At 40.1% G+C, this 16,418-nt stretch overlaps 1 protein-coding gene across 1 annotated transcript in view; it reads right to left on the bottom strand.

Annotated features, from left to right (window-relative positions):
- lingo1a (leucine rich repeat and Ig domain containing 1a) overlaps positions 1 to 16,418 on the bottom strand; it is a 167,859-nt gene that overhangs the window by 84,261 nt on the left and 67,180 nt on the right. The window contains exon 2 of the mRNA XM_008411179.3: positions 7,364 to 7,524. The gene's annotated coding sequence lies outside the window, so the exon portion shown is untranslated. The remainder of the gene's footprint in view (positions 1 to 7,363; positions 7,525 to 16,418) is intronic.

The following is a 16,418-nucleotide window of genomic DNA, read 5'->3' as shown; positions in this document are numbered from 1 at the left end:
ACAGGCCAGCAGCTCAAGAACTTTTTCTTATGCATCAAAATAAACTTCTTAAAGGGGCAGTATTACGTAAAACCACAATTTTCTGAGCTTTACGTCTTGTTATAATGTTATTCCCTCATTAAAAACATACCTGGACTGTGTCATCATTCTTTTATGCATATTTGAGAAATCCTTTAATCTTTTGTGGCAACCATTCAGCTCCGTCACCCAGTTCCTTCAGACTAGCCAGCAGCAATTAGCAAACGTCTGCTGAGCTCATTAAGCGAGCTACTTGTCAGTGAAATGCTGGTAAAACCCTCCCCCCAAAAAAAAAAAAACATTGTTAAAGGGTTAATAGAGGAGCCATAATGTGATGATTTCCTGAAGGCGGAGTTTCAGAAACAGCAGGAGTTTTTAAAGAGACAGAGGCCCAATTTCAAGATGTTAAATTACAAAATTATATTTGATATATGTAGCATCTTTTTTTTACAACTAAATGTAACTTGACGGCTTCTTGATTGTACTATAAAATGGTATTATATCCTCTAAAACACATAACACATACCTCTTTAAACATAAATTTAAGCTTCAACTACATTAGATTTCCACATGTCAACAAATACATTCCTACAAGATCATCATCAGCTTGACATGGAGAACTTATGCTCTGAGCCTTTATGGAGTCACGAAAAAATCTCTGGTGTTTGCTTTCTAAATTCATATTTAATGGGGGAAGGTGTCTGTGACAAAGAATATGAAAACTGAATCAAAAGTGAAACATCTGTAATGAGACAAAGCCTTGACAGACCGCCTCAAGTCATGACGAGTCAATCATTTTACAGACTCTAACATAACTGAAGTAATTGCTTTACTCAGGTGTTCGTCGAGGGGAAAAATAAAAATAAAAATCACGACAGTCAAACATACAATCATGGCCTCCAATCAGAAATACTCATACATTTTGCATTTGAAATTTGACAAGGCCACCTGTTTAAAATGCACCCGCCGTGTTGCCCCTGTGAAAACAACATTAGTCTCGATTTCACAAACACGCTGTTGAGGAAAAAAACAAAAAAAACGATGCAGGCCACTTCCTGCAAGCCGGGCAACAACGATCTTATCGCATGGTCGTATGTTAAAATCCAGCCGTTGTTACCATTTGCAGCCCGAATACTGAAAGTGCACTGAATACTTTCAACCAGATAGGATGTTGGTGCATCCCAGAGCGATTCACTTCACATTCCCGCCCCGTCTCTTTGACATGGCTGCAGCTCCCCTGCGCGGCGGAGGGTATTCATAATTCAAAGGTCAAGTTGCGGGGGCTTTGTATGCATGACGAACAGGAACATTTCTCATTCCAGCTTGTGGAGAGGTGTCCTCCACTCGTTCTTATGCTAATGATGAGTCGCTTCTTCTTCCTTTTTTTTTTTTGCCTGGTTTTAATGCGGTACACACTCTGCGCTGTGCGGCAGGATTCGATCTCCTCTCTGGCGTGAAAGTACAACAGCTTGTGACGCGCCGTTCCCCGACGACGGCTAAAACACCGATGTGAAATATGCCTCACTGCAATCTGTCTTTGTTTTCACCAGAGGAGCGGATTGCTGTGATCTAAATTTAACCGTGTTAATACATTTCAAACGTGTGAGTTTTATTACTCTTGACGGCGTTAGTAGTAATGTTAAAACAATAATTAGTGTACTTTGCAGCAGTTTGCCAAATGTAACACGTAGTGCTGCGTGATTATGGAGTTTTGTTGCTAATTTTCTCTCAAACGTTTGCACTAATAGAAGCGAAATCAACGTTTATTGATTTTATTGGGCTACTCCGACGTTTTTTAAATGTGGAGCAATAAAGCGTAGAAAAGCAAATCAGAACAATACGTTTTTGTTTTTTTTTTGATGATGATGATGATGATGGCTGAGTCGAAATGGAAGACGTCTTGGAGATTATACAATGTAGGTCAAACAGAGAGGGACAGTTACTGACCATTTCTGTTTACACTTTTTTTTACTGGGTTTTACTCTGTGTTTGTGTCAGGATTCAGTTTCTGGAGACGTTTGATTTTGTGTCTGGTGTCCATTTCCGTCTAGCCTTGTCCAACAACACGGTAGCCGAACATCTGGGAAACTGAATAGATTTTTATGCAATTTGGCCTTTCATTCACACGTAAACCCCGTTTAATATCGCTAAGAACTATTATTTATAAAAACTCCAACCAAAGTGAAGATTTGACAGTTCTTCTTGTGTGTGTACATTGCAAACATGAGATTTAGAGACCTGCGAATTGCAATCTGCGACAAATAACGGAGTGATGACGTCACATATTGAGACGTTGTTTGGCCGTGTTTAATCCCAAGCAGGAAGTCAAGTTTGTTCTTGAAGGATTGTGGTTGGCCGACATAGGTTTTGGCTTTGCCCTACACTGCCCCCTGTGGGTTTGGCATGTTTAAAACAACACTCAGTGTTGTTAGTGGGTTTGTGTGGATGAACACTTTTCTTAAACCGATCTGGTATGATATTACATACAATACTTTTATAAAGACCTGGTCTTCATTTTTTCAAATGTTTGGATCATTATCCTGGTTTAACATCCAAAGATGATTTTTTTTTTGTAAGTTTACTGATAGATTACCAGCAACAACTCCTGTTGTTTCAAAGAGTTCAATTTGCCTCTGACAAGGTTCACAATGCCCTTGTGAAGCTTGTCAGCATTATAGATCTGCGCATTGCAATCTGCAATGCGCAGATTGCAGATTATTTTACCTCTTGCTTTAAATGAGCAGTATTATGTGTTTTACAGGCACATAGTGCCATTTCACAGTATAATCAAGTAACTATGTTACGTCTAGTTATTATAAAAATGCTTTAAATTAAACATAAATTAAAAGAAATTTGACATTCTGATTTAATGCCTTGAAATTGGGCCTCTGTCTCTTTAAAAACTCCAGCTCTTTCTGAAACTCCATCATCACAACATGGCTCCTCTATTTTTTACCAGCATTCCACTGAGAAGTAGCTCCTTAATGAGCTCACCTGCTGTTTGCTAATTGCTGCTGACTAGTCTGAAGGAGCTGAGCGGGATTGCGCTGCTCTGTGAGGCTGGAAGCTTGGAACCTGCAACTCTAAGGCGGGGCTAGGTCCAACCAGACATTTTGCACAGCTGAATGGTTGCCATGGAGATTAAAGGATTTCTAAAACATCCATAAAAGACTTAAGTCCAGACTCCAGGTATGTTTTTGCTGGGGGAATAACATTATAACATGATTTAAAGCTAAAAAAGTTGATTTTCCATAACACTGCCACTTTAATCATCTGTAGCAGGAGAATCAGTAAATGTAGCAAACACTAACCAAAGCGAAACACTCAGGTTATTTAGAGTACTATGTAATTTACTCCTTTTCTCACTTTCTCCCAAATCATTACTCGAATTTCCATCTAAGCCAGTCAGACATGATACAAATTACAATCTTAAATTGAATTTTACCGCAGTTGAGATGTTAAATCTTGCAATAATTCCACTTTAAACCACACTCCTGTCTCCAGTGACTGCAAATATCTGCAAACACGTAAAGAACAAACAAACAAAAACAAAGACAGAAAACATTGGCCGAGCTAAGCACTGAATCAGTAAACGCTCTGTGCTTTATTTAGTAGTGAGCAGGGTAAGCTATGCTATTTTTCCTCCTGGCACCTTATGACAACGCTGAAAATACAATAAAAAAGGAAAGAAGAAAAAAAAAAAAAAAGAAGGAGCCTCACCGCCTCGCCTGCGCGCCTCATACATCTTCAGTCATGCGGAAGGCCGTCCGTCAGTTTTACTGCACATTGGCTTCCTCTAAACGTGGCATCGATGACTGATGACCCTAAGTGCAACTAGATAACTACAGCGGGGGATGATAAAAATGTGAGAACACACATCCTAGACAGGAAATTGGCCATTTTTGAGCAATTGGCACAAGGGAGCTGAAGCGACGGCACTCCGTTCACTGCTCACTCCCTCGTAGAGCTGGAGCGGCCCGGTCGTCCACGGGGAGGGAGTTACAGTCCACTGAACATATTACTGACGTACACAAACTCTGTAGATCTCAATTCTTTTCACCTTAGCCGTCACTTTTACTCGCGGCCATGACAGCGGGGAGACAGAGGAAGGGACACGGGAACGTTTGGAACCAAGCGAACGAAAAGGCGCCGTAAAGACACCAGAACCAGGCGATGGAAAACGACGGCCCGGTGAAACGAGGGCAACGAGGGAAAAGAGGCCGCCTGGAACGAGGGGGATCGCTGAAGATTAAGGCCGTCTGGAGCATCAGAAGCGACAGGCAGGTGTTTGAAATTAAGAGGTGACTCACCTGTATTTCACAGTCTGCTGAATTGCTAAGTGGCAGTTTCACAGCGTTTCGTATCTCTTCTGTTTTTCATCCGATTTTTTAATCTTTTTTTTTTTTTTCCCTTCAACGATTCGAGATTGATGATGATGACAATCTGGAAAGCCATCGCTGTCGATGAATGACTTGACCACCCCCCCCACCTGAGTTTCACGGCTTTATGTGTGGCGACCAGAGATCAAGATGATGGATAAAAGAGGAAAAATAAAACGTCTGAATGAGCAATGTTTGAAATATCAAACAGCTAAACGCTCATCTGACAAGTTGAGTTCAAATACCAGCGCGTTGTTTCCCATTGATGACTCAGGGTTTCGTAAATGCTTTTGGTGATCCTAGAAACCGTTAACTCTGGAGTGTTGAACACAGCCGCTTGCCGTAGATTTCGTATATTTTCATTTTGTAAACAAAGATATGAAAACTCTTCTGTCGCATCACATTCATGCACTTCTTTGTCGTAGTCGATTAAGTAAAATGTGAAAATGTTTGTTTTAATGGCTTTTCAACTGATGTCAAATGGGTGTTGAAACCAACCGCGGCTACGCTGTTCACCAGTGAGAGTGGACATCCGTTTAGAGGTGATTAATAATTCATAAACATGTTGTAAGAAAGTCCTTTGGGTCTAACCTTGAACTATATCCCATCTTAAAACGAAAAACTATTTCTTTGATGATATTGGCTCGTTGTGATGATATTTCTTTAAACCTGAACAGCAAAAACAGGAAAGGACTGTGACTAGCTCGCCTTTCATACTAATGTACTGAGAAAGTCTTTAAAAGGACTTTATTAGGAATTAGATGGTGGATGTTACCAAATAATAATGTCTACATCTTTAGTAAAACATTCCACCATGATTTTAGTATGTTCGCTTTTTGAAAATGAGCTGAGTTAAATATCAAAAAAGGCTGTAGGAAAGCAGGAAGATAACATAATCTTTAGTAAATCTACATTATACAGATTTCAGTCACAGTGAAAGCCTTGGCATATTTACGTCCACCATTCGCCAGCTCAACCTACCTCTTTTATGGGCAAACTGGGTCATTTATTCCTAAAATGCATAATTTATCTCTCTGCCTGAAAGTCTGAGTACCCTCGTGAAGTGCTCATATAAATGCAAACCTCCAAGTGTCACTTAAAAGGTCAAACTTTAGATTTGTCTTTCAGGAAAGTGATCCCTGTGTACATGGGTCTTCTGCTACCGGTTGTTGATCTGCAGCAACAGTCTCTGTTTACATTGCGGTCTCAGTGGTGTGTTCCTCAGTCTGTGGTGTAAAAGTGAAACGGTCGTTCTTCACGTCTGGATTCTCCACAGACGTCTGGCACAAAAAGGTATTTGGCCACTCTAAGCATTTAGCATGCTGATGTGAGTGAATCTTCATGTGCGCAGACAGAGTGACTGCATAACGTAGCATGCGGTAAAGTCATCTTTGAGTAATGGCTGCCATATTAACACAGCATATATATTTTGCAGCAGTTTCTGTGTGACTTGATTCCACAAGATTTTTTGATGTGACCAACAAGTCGACAGCTGCGTTGTCTCATATGGGTAAATTGGAATTACGGAAATTAATTTGTTTAAAGTTAACACGCCATTTTTTTAAAAAAAAGTGATGTTTTTCAATAAAGCATTTTTGTGATAACTAGAAAAAGGCGGCTTTTCGGCCATATCAGAATTCGTGCTTTTTTTTGCCTCACACGAGTCACGTGATCAACAATCGGATGTTATTCCTGGTGGAAAACACAAAGAAGACAACAGAAAGTGGTAGTAGGATGATGGGGGAGTGTTTTTTTTAATGAGGTATAACTTATTTGTGTGTGATTTTAATTGCTTTCTTATTTAATGGAGACACTGACATTGCAAAGTTGTGTTTTTTCTGACACAACTTCACAATGGCACAACTTGAGCACATTTGTAATGGAGACACAGCTAATGGCAGTCGGGCGACGTTTTTTTGGCTTAGGTCCATATTACATTGCATGCTATCAAAATTGTAATATTATCTTGCTGTATTACCGACCCCACTGAGGGACAAGGGTGTTAGAAAATGGATGGATGGATCTTGCTGTATTCATGTATGCATGAATCTGACTCGCCATTCTTTACCACCATCTAAAAGAAGTCCCCGTTTTTGCAAGCCCATATTTTTCCAGCAGGACTCAGTAGGAAAGTCAACCCCTCAAACCATGACCTGAACATCGCTTTCAATACGGGAGAACTAATTATGCTGGCGGGGGGGGGGGGGAAAGGCACTGCCATCAGCATATGCAATTTCCTTGAAAGGACGCACTTGGTCAGCAACAATACTGGAACGTGACAAAATGACAGCGGCTTAAATGGCAGGATCCAGGCTTCCCCTGCTTAACATTGCCCCAAGCATCACACTGCCCCTTCCAGCTCTGTCCATCTCAACCAATTTAACCAGAGAAATTACACACAGGTCAGGACGACCAACCTGACCCGCTTTTAACTTCATACAAAATATGACAGGCTGTGAAAGAGGACTTTTTTTTTTTTGTTATCTACAAAATAGACTGCAATGGAAGCTCATTGACCTTTAGCCACTTTTTAGTATTTGTTTCCTTTTTTTGAGTTTCTAATCATAACACAGTGACTGCGTCCCAACAAAATTGCCAAAGACATGAAAAACAGAAAGTTAAAGAAAACACAAGAGAATTGTGTAATGCGTTAGCTACATTTATAATCTGTTTTTCTTTTTTCTTAATTTTATTAAAGTAGCTGGAGCTGCAGTTGTTGCCACCGAGACACTAAAGACCAATCGCTTCATGTGGGATCCAGCATAGTTTGTACCTTAAAAAAAAAGTCACATTCCTGTTATTTTCTTCTGCTTCTTTAAGCCTCGTCCTTAAACGTCGATAACATTTTAACTTCTTCTGCCGGCACTCCTAAAGTTATGAGCTCTAAGCCGACAGGAGTGGTTCTTCCCAGCGAGTTCTGAGATCACTCCAAGCGTGCGTCTTAGAAATAAAGCCTCATCGGTTACCTTAAGAACCCTCCCAGGTAGTAATTGCTGGCCTGCTGGTCCAGGAGATGTGCTGGATCTGCTTACTGCGTGGAAAGTGGGAGGCAGGAGGAGTGAGCCGGGTCCCTTCTGCACCTAATCCACATTTCCTCGCAGCTTTCCCTCCTCAGATGATCAGCCACCTGCAACAACCAACAGGGGAAACTTCACTTACATTTTACTGTGTAAAATCACCGCCCAGTTTGTCATCATTACCTTTTAAATTCGATAGATAGCAATATTACAAGGCTATTGTTGGTCCTCGGACAGAAAGCAAAACATAATCTTCCTCATAAAGTTTTATACCAATATAGATCGACTGTGTCTTTTAACTAAAATGTTGTTTTTTTGCCATCAAGAGAACTGTAATGTGTAACCAAAAAATAAAAATAAAAAACTCTTACACAACCGCTGCCTTTTCTTGGCTCAGTAGAAATCCTCAGTTGTAGTTAAGTGCAAAATGTGGCATTGCAAAGCAAATAAATAAGATTAAGTTGATTATTGGCTCCTGATTGTAGAGTCATATCTGCTCGCGCTGCTGTTTACATCACTAAAGAACAAAAATAAAAAAATCAAGGTCCATACTTCCTTTATCCTCCGTTCTCTAATGAGGAAGATAACAACCTATTAGATACAAAACGACCACAGAGATCACCTTGTTTTCTGTTTTTTCCTTCCTGTCTATAGCAGTTCATTCTGCTAATAAAACTCCCGGCCCAGAAACCGTTTCAGTCTCGCACTGAAACAACAGACATGAATCCTGGAACCCTAAACTCTGTACATAAAACTCTCCTGAAACATTCGCTACTCTTCGCCTGGCTGTAGTCTTGATTTGCAGGAAGTTGCTGCTTTATTTTAGTTTTTTTTTTTTTGCAAGACATGTTTACTGACAAGAGAAGACTTGAGCAGCTGGTATTAGTCTAAGAGTTAAAGCCAGAACACAACCGACACAATTAGAGATGCAAAAATGCTCCATGGTGATGACTGCTGCAGTGTTATGAAGGTTTTTTTTTTTTTTATAGCTTGTGAATGAAAAACCCTCCTTGCAACAGATTACAGCAGTATTTCAGACTTCTGGGTTTCATGTCCTTACTTCCCCGTCTGAAATAACCACAGGCTTCATTTCCCTCTGTGCTGGGGAGAGACGATCAGCCTTCAGAATTGCATGAGAACTCTCTCTGGAGGCTCGGGGGACGCCCAAGTTAATTTGTTCCTTCATTACATGAAATAAATCTCTAAATAGATGCCGGTGATCTTATTAATATTCACATTTTGAATCCCTTTTCTTTTTCTTTTTTTTATCTACTGCAATATTTTACATTTATTCGCACTCACAGGAATACCTGATGACAGAGTCGGTTCATAATTATTGATGCGTCGGATCAAAAAAAAAAAAAAACCCAGTAGAATTCACTGCTTCAAATTATCATGAAAGCTAAGCCGTGATTATCAGCAGAGAGTCCGACGGAGCGAGAAGCCAGGCACAGTCAAATGAGTTGGCAATTTTTTTTTTTTTTTTTGATCTTGTACATTCTGACAGACACATGGAGCTGGATGATATATTTAAATCAGAGGAGACGCAACTTCCCTTTGATTTCCTGGCTGTGGAAAAAAGTCAGATGGCGGATCCAAGGCAACGTGTTTGAATGTATGCGGTGCTGTGATTCATCTGCAACGTTATTGGCTGAAACAGAGACACGTTGATGTTCCTCCGGGGAGGGGGGGATCTACGATTCGACGGCCTCAGTACGTGCGAGGTCGCTTTAAAATATGACACAGCTAAAAAAGTAGTTGCCCAAATTACACCGCAAAAAGTATTTATAACTCGCACTTTTAACAGATTACTATGGAAGACAATTTAGAACAAAAACTATCTTTTTCAGAATTATGACATTTTTATGAAGAATTATGGGGGAAAAAAACACAAATTTGTGCAACATTATTGAAATGTCATTAGTTATAGTCATAATTTTGAGGGGAAAAAGACAGAATTTTAAGGAAAAAAAAGTCAGAATTGTGAGATTTTTTTTTTTGCAGTGGCCCTGATCCTCTTCCGTAGATCACGTCCTCAAACTGTATGGAACTTTATTGAGATTTCATATGACAGACTAGTACAGAGTACCAAATAAACACTAACTCAGGGAAATCCAATAAGGATTGGTCATAACTGTTCACAGAGGGATTACATGATTGAGATTTAATGAACCTAACAAATTGCCAGAGGTGCAAATTTTTCAAAATTAGCCGAGAATTTAATCATATTCCTATGAGTGCTGCGTTCAAAGCTCCGGAAAAAACTTGCAGGGTTGTTCTAAACTTAAAAATGAACATGAGGACGCAGCTCTTAATTTACATCCATCTGTTATCTATACCGTGCTTATATTTGCAGAGTGTTTGTGCCTATTGACAGCAGTCACTGGGTAAAATGCAGGGTAACTGGGCAAGTTGCCAGTCCACCACAGGGCAAATAGAGACACACAACTGTTAATATGAAAAATCAAATAATTAATTGAACAATGCCTGATTAAATCTACCAGGTATGTTGAAATAAAATAAGACTTTTACCTTATTCTTAAAACGACAATATTAACATCCACACTTTGGTTGGCAGGAATCTTAAAAAAAAAAAAAAAGAAATACATAAACTGATGTCTCACTCTGTTGTGTTTTACCATACCATGTATGAAGGCACTCTCCTTTTTCTATAAATAGTGTTTGCCCTAGGTTGAGGTGCATCACTTTTTTCACACTAGTCACATGATCAATAACCGGATGTTACTACTGGTGGAAATGACAAAGAAGACAACAGGAAGTGTTAGGAGGAGGATTTTTAATGAATTATCGAGTGAACAAACTTGTTCATGTGTTTTGAATTTTGTTTCTTATTTAATAGAAACACCACGATTATGAAGTTGTGGTTCTTTGACATTAGAGGAGTAATGATAAAGTTTTGCACACGTTTGTAATGTTCAATGTCTGATCATCTTCACCACGTCTAGACGTGCGTATAATAGCTGCTGCAATGTGATTGGCCAGTTCACTTTTTCTAAGCAGCCATTCAACAGGTGTAACTACAATGTAGTTGCAGAGCACATATGACAAAATTAGTTTTAGCCTGTGCTAAACTGAGTATTCTGCAGTATCATATTCGTAAAAACATTACACTTCATGGCATCTTATCTTCACGTAACAGTAAAATACAAGGTAGATATTCATTAGTTTGTCCAAAAAGTCATTTCTTTGTTGCTTTACGGTTTAGCTGGAGTCAACCACTGCCCATTTAAAGGCCTCTACCTAGATATTATTCGGCGTTTTGTGATTTCCTTTTCCTCACACGGAGCTCTTGAAGTGAAATCCAGCCCTGTCCACTTCACATCCAAACGTGCCTCCGGCTGTTTCGGCTACAGGCAATCAGCCCTATTGTTTCCTCGCTTTGAAACCCTTCACAGTGGGCTTCACAAAAAATCGTTCCCGCCACTTTGTCACATATACGGGACCTCGGGGAATATCGCTCTTAACGCCGCTGCCTTCCGCCTCAGCATGCAGAAGCAGACGCCACATGTTGTCTGTGAAGTATAGCCGAGACTCAGAAGGCATCAAGGACACTCGAGTGACATAATTGTGAAGTCAGGGGTGTGTGTGTGTGTGTGTGTGTGTGTGTGTGTGTGTGGAGGGTGTGGGGGTTAGCAGGTATTACAGTGTAAGTTGAAAATCAGCAAGCTCTCCTTGAAAAACCTTGACATAATCACAGCTTAAACCAGAGGCACATTTTCACACCTGGCAGGAAAAACAGATCCCAGAAAACAGAGAGGAGTCATTGATAAACAGAATCTGCAAACTGTAAATGAAATTAAAAAAAAGAGAGGAAACGAGCACATGATGGAAGATGGGGGAGGTTATGTAAGGCTCCAACTGGTAAGCTTGACAGGAAAGCAATTTTAGGGGTGAAGAAGTGATTTAATAAAGGAGATCCAGTTCAGCAAATGTATGCAAAGGTGGATTATAAATCAACAGCAGCTTGTGCGCGAGAATTAAAAAAAACTGGTAATTTTCGGCGGCGTGCCGGCCTGATTTTTACAAATCAGCTCCGTGAGAAGAAGCATTTGCCACTGATAGGTGGGGACTTTCATTTTTACCCCCCTGTGTTTGTGACAAGATTAGGCTATCTCTCCGCGCGCACATGTATGACTGACTCCTTGGGGCTGCTTGTACGCCCTCCCTCCGTCCCAAGGCAGGAAGCATTTCTATTTTCAATGCGATTAGCTCTCACCACAAGCCATCTGACAGGCAAAGGCATCACCCACATGGCACTCCCCCCTCCAGGGCATCTAGCAGAACTTCTCATAGCCGCGGTGACTAACAGGCATCCCAGGGAGCGAAGCTTACAGTAGGACTCACTGTGGGGAACGCAGCTTCACCCTTTGTTATTGTTCAGTCATCTTTATATGGAACGCTTTCCACATAGATGCCAATTTAACTTGATCTTTGATTTTTTTGGAACTCCAAATAAATCCGTATGTATGGAACAGAGTTGGATCTAACAATGAATTTTGGTTAGTCTTTTAATTCTGTCGTTAATTATGAACGACTCTGCGTTCAGTCGGTTTCTTTCCACCGATGCCGACTTTGAACAGTAAAACTGTACGAAAATGGACACTTTTAGCACGAGCTGGAATTAAAACAATCTTTAATACCCAAACCCGTGTCGACTAGATTTTCTGTGTAACCACGTTCGTTGTGCCATTTGGGGAATTCTGGTCGAAGGAGGAAGTTTTCTTTCCCCCCTTGGCGTGCACAATGGCTTCGAGGTGCCTCTTAGCAAGTCACTTAGCCTTAACTGCACTGTTGGGACTAACTGTGCAGTATGTGGCAGAAAAGTAGGGTTGTAGATTTGCGAAAATGGGAAGTGATTACGTTAATTGAATATGTTGGGATGTTACAGGGAAAAACAGGAATGAATTAAACTGTTGCGAAGCTTGTCAGAAAACGTTGTATCGCATTGGTTCAAACGTGAGGAAACATCACAGCATCACAGGCTGGTGTATAAAATTTGTATTGATTGTAAGTTGTGGTACTCATAGTACAAACTTAACATTTCCCAATGCAGTAGGAAGAAAATAACAAAACTTGCTTGTTTTATTGGTTTTTTTATACCAAACTATCTTACCATCCTGCAATGAAGGCTAATTGCTCTTTATATTGCATATTAAGGCGCCCAATGTTAGATATGATGTTTAGCTGAATTAAAAAAAAAGTAGGTTAAACTCCCCTGCAAAGACCTGCCACTCAAAGCTTTTGGCATGCCGAGGTGAGGGAGTCTTTATCAATGCAGACAGATCATCTGCATAGCGCAGCAGGACCAAACTATCGGGTAATTGCCGTAACATTTGCGCACTTAAATAAATTCTATTTATTTAGCAGTGGAACATTTTTGTTTAGGTTGCATTTACCCAGAATGCCCTGCTCTGCAGTTCACTTCCTGCTTTTAGTTTTTGTAACATTTGGCATTCCACTCTCTTATTCTGTTTGTTTATTTATAAAGAAATTGGTGTTTTGTTCTTTCCTGGTTTTTGGACTTATTCTCTAAAACCCTTTTTAAGTCACAGTTGCACAAATTAAAGACACATTCAACCTCGTCTTGTCACTTCCTACAAGTCGACCTGCCAAGAGCGCATGCCATGTCCTCTTCCAAAAGACAAAAGATTCAGCTGGAATTGTAAAAACCAGACTGTAGAATGAATCCTATGGTGGAACGGTGGCAGCTGTGGTTGCCATGTTTTCTTTCACGGTCAGAAGGCATTGTGATTGTCGATTTCACGGTTAAAACTGATGCTGTGGTCTGGGTTTACTGTAAAAAGTTGTGTTTTAACTTAAGGAAGAAAAAAAAGGAACATGAAAACAACCTATTAAATGTACAAGCAGAAAATGTGCAAATTTCAGTTTGTACCGATTCATTTATTTACAGCAACTTCACATCAAATCAACAGGAAGATTTGTGGAGGGCTAAAGGTCTGAGCTTTGTGTCATAATGTTCATACAGGCTGCTTCAGTGCATTTGATTCTTCAATAATAAAAATAATTGTTATTCGCCGTCCGTAGCACTTTATTAGCTGCCTGAGATTCGACTGTTCAAAAATATTTCTCAGATAAGCCGAACACTGAAAGATCATCCTTTCCCTCTGATCACATCCACAGACCTGCTGTCTGTCACATCACCATGTCTCACTTGTTATGCAATGCAGGATTAATCTTTGTGGCTCATAACAGTTATACTTCTACCTCAGGAGGTGGATCAGCAACGGAGCATCGGTGGGTCAGCGTCAACACTACACCTCAGGATTAGAAGAGTGCTTTTGAGACAACCTGCATTCAGATCTACAGGATGGGCCATACGTTTCCATACATAGGAGAATGTAAAATTTATATTTCTTTTATATTTCAGATACCCAAGAAGATGCGTTTGACAAAAGAGCAAAGAATTGAAATTATTCTGACGGCTGGATCGGGAAGCATGGCTGCACGAAACTTTAACAGAAAACATGGAGCGAGCATCACACACACACGCACGCACACACACGCACACACACACACACACACACACACACACACACGACACTGTGGCAAAACCTGTTTGCATGTTTCAGAAAACTGGAAATGTTGCAGATCAACCACCAAGTGGTCCAAGATGTGCAGCGATAACAGAGTCCCATAAAAATAAAAACGGTTGTCCAACATAAAATGGTTATTTTTTCTACGTATGGAAACTTTTCCTCCCTGCGTCCTGTTAGCTCAGCATCCCTTTGAGTTCGGACTCCTATAATTTTTCACCGTACAGAGCATCTTTCACCATAAACACAGGCAGCAATCTTAATATCATTTTTTTTTTTTTTTTAAAGTCACAAACAATTTATCACACTTGTACTGTAAGGTATGGCATTTCAAGGGTTAAATGAGGAAATGGAAAAAAAAAAAAAGCTTCCCTATTCAGAAAGAATTTCCATCCATTGACTGGATGAAGCCTTTCTCCACAGACACAAACTGAATCAGACGCTGAATGGGAGCTATAATTACTGTCTCTCTTCTCACGTTACACCCGCCCATTGTCACAGCCGAGCTGCCAGTAAACAATGGCCGCATCCTGATGAAGTCCGGGTGCCTGGACCAAAATGCTTCACCAATCCATCCGTTTGAAACGGGCAGTCCGGTTCCAACACGGAGTCACTCAAGTACTTTACGCAGGAACCGAGGTGGCAACAGGGGACCGATGGCGATCCACAACCACGTCCCAGAACCGTTTTGTAAAATGGCCTGATGTTAAAATCGATTGCGAAATCCATAGAAGTCGTTCACAAAGCATCTTTCAAAGCATGGCATAATTTTTCTGCTTAGGGTAAACGACATGCCATCATTTTTTTTTTTTTTTTTATGAACAAAATATAATTTCAGGGCCTTTGCAGGGCTTTGTGACCGGATCACATTAGACAGTCAAAGCTTTGCTGTGATCTTTCACGTCCAGTTTGTCACCCTCTCCGTTTTACTCATAGCGTTTATGCTAATTGTTTCTAGCCACCGAGCTATCTGCAACTGCTTCAGATGAATGAGATAAACGCACGGTCAGTCGTCCACATACACACAGCGACGTCTCCTGGTTTTTAACCGCCACCGACTCAGAACAGCAGGTACAAAGCTCTTGATTCATTTTAAGTGCAACTTCAGAAGATGATTTAAGTGTTATGGTTCTCAAACCGTGGTACAAGTACCTCTGGTAGTCGCTGCCTTTAGTGGCACTCAAAATACATTTTGGGGTCAATTATTTTCAAAGTTAAATGCAGATGAATGAACTGTGACGTGGAGCTACTGAGCATCAACAGCCAAACAGGAGAAGATGCTCAAGCATCTTTACTCGTCGGAAACTGACGAAAGAGGAGTGAAAGGGGAAAGAGTTAGAGACTTTCCAGCTTAAACTGGAGCAATCAGCAGATGACCAGAACACCGACCACTGGACTTTAATCATGTTCCCAGTTCAAGGTTTGAAAACCAGTAGGATTTTCTGCTCTTTGGCAAAGCGAATTTAGCTTAGCAACACAAGCCAATAAGCATTTCTGTGCAATAAATACTTTGTAATTTCATATGGTAGCAGCATAATCAAAGTACAGATGAATTACTTTGTTAATTTTTTTTCTTTGCTACAGATATTTCCACGTTTTATATTCATGTCGGCCATGTTGGATTTTTGAAGTGAGAGTTTGTAGGATATCCTTAAAATACTGAGTCCTGGAGGCATTTCTGGCCATTTTTCCCAAATTAAAATCCAAACATTTCAGCTTATAAGTGGAACAAGCTCCCATGCAGTTTCAGTGGATGGCAGGTTTTTTTGCCTTGAGTTTATGAGATAACGCATAAACATATTTACTACAGTAGACCTTGATGCAGAAAGTCTGAGAGCCACTGATTTAAAACCGTTTTCTAACATTTCTTTTGTCCTGATGTTTTAAAAAACAAAGTACTGGAAAACTGCTGAAAACTTTTGTTATTTATATACCAAACAAAGCTGCTTTTGATTGCTAGTGCGTGTTTTCACCAAACTAACATGGAATAAATTGATTATTATTTTGAAAAAAAAATCTGGCATAGTATATTAGCAAGGAATTAGCTACCACTTCCAATGTTCATGTTTGTTTTCTGTTCCGTTTTTCAAGGAGGTCGTGTCACATTTATGAGGTTATGTGCAACAGGAGCTTCAGGGCATTCACTTTTTTTCACTATTGTACCCAATGTGTTCAAAAATAAACAGCGATGTGGACTGAAGGACAAACACTCCTGCTTTTAAATGAGCGCAGTAAACAGCGTTTAGGTAAAGTTAGTATTTTGTAAGCAATACATTTCTGAAAGCGTTTTTAATGGGATCTGCTCAAAAGAGAACCCCTTGACACGAGTCATCTCGTTTCCCAAAGAAGGTCCCACACATTGTGCATAACAAAGCACTTATAAACAAGATTACATAACACTAAAAACAAATAGAAAAAGGCAGCAGCAC

This window comes from Poecilia reticulata, chromosome 6 (assembly GCF_904066995.2).
Source record: "Poecilia reticulata chromosome 6, P_reticulata-male-v2, whole genome shotgun sequence".
Lineage (NCBI taxonomy): Eukaryota > Metazoa > Chordata > Actinopteri > Cyprinodontiformes > Poeciliidae > Poecilia > Poecilia reticulata.
Note: the sequence above shows the minus strand (reverse complement) of the source record. Positions and strands in the feature narration are given on the sequence as shown.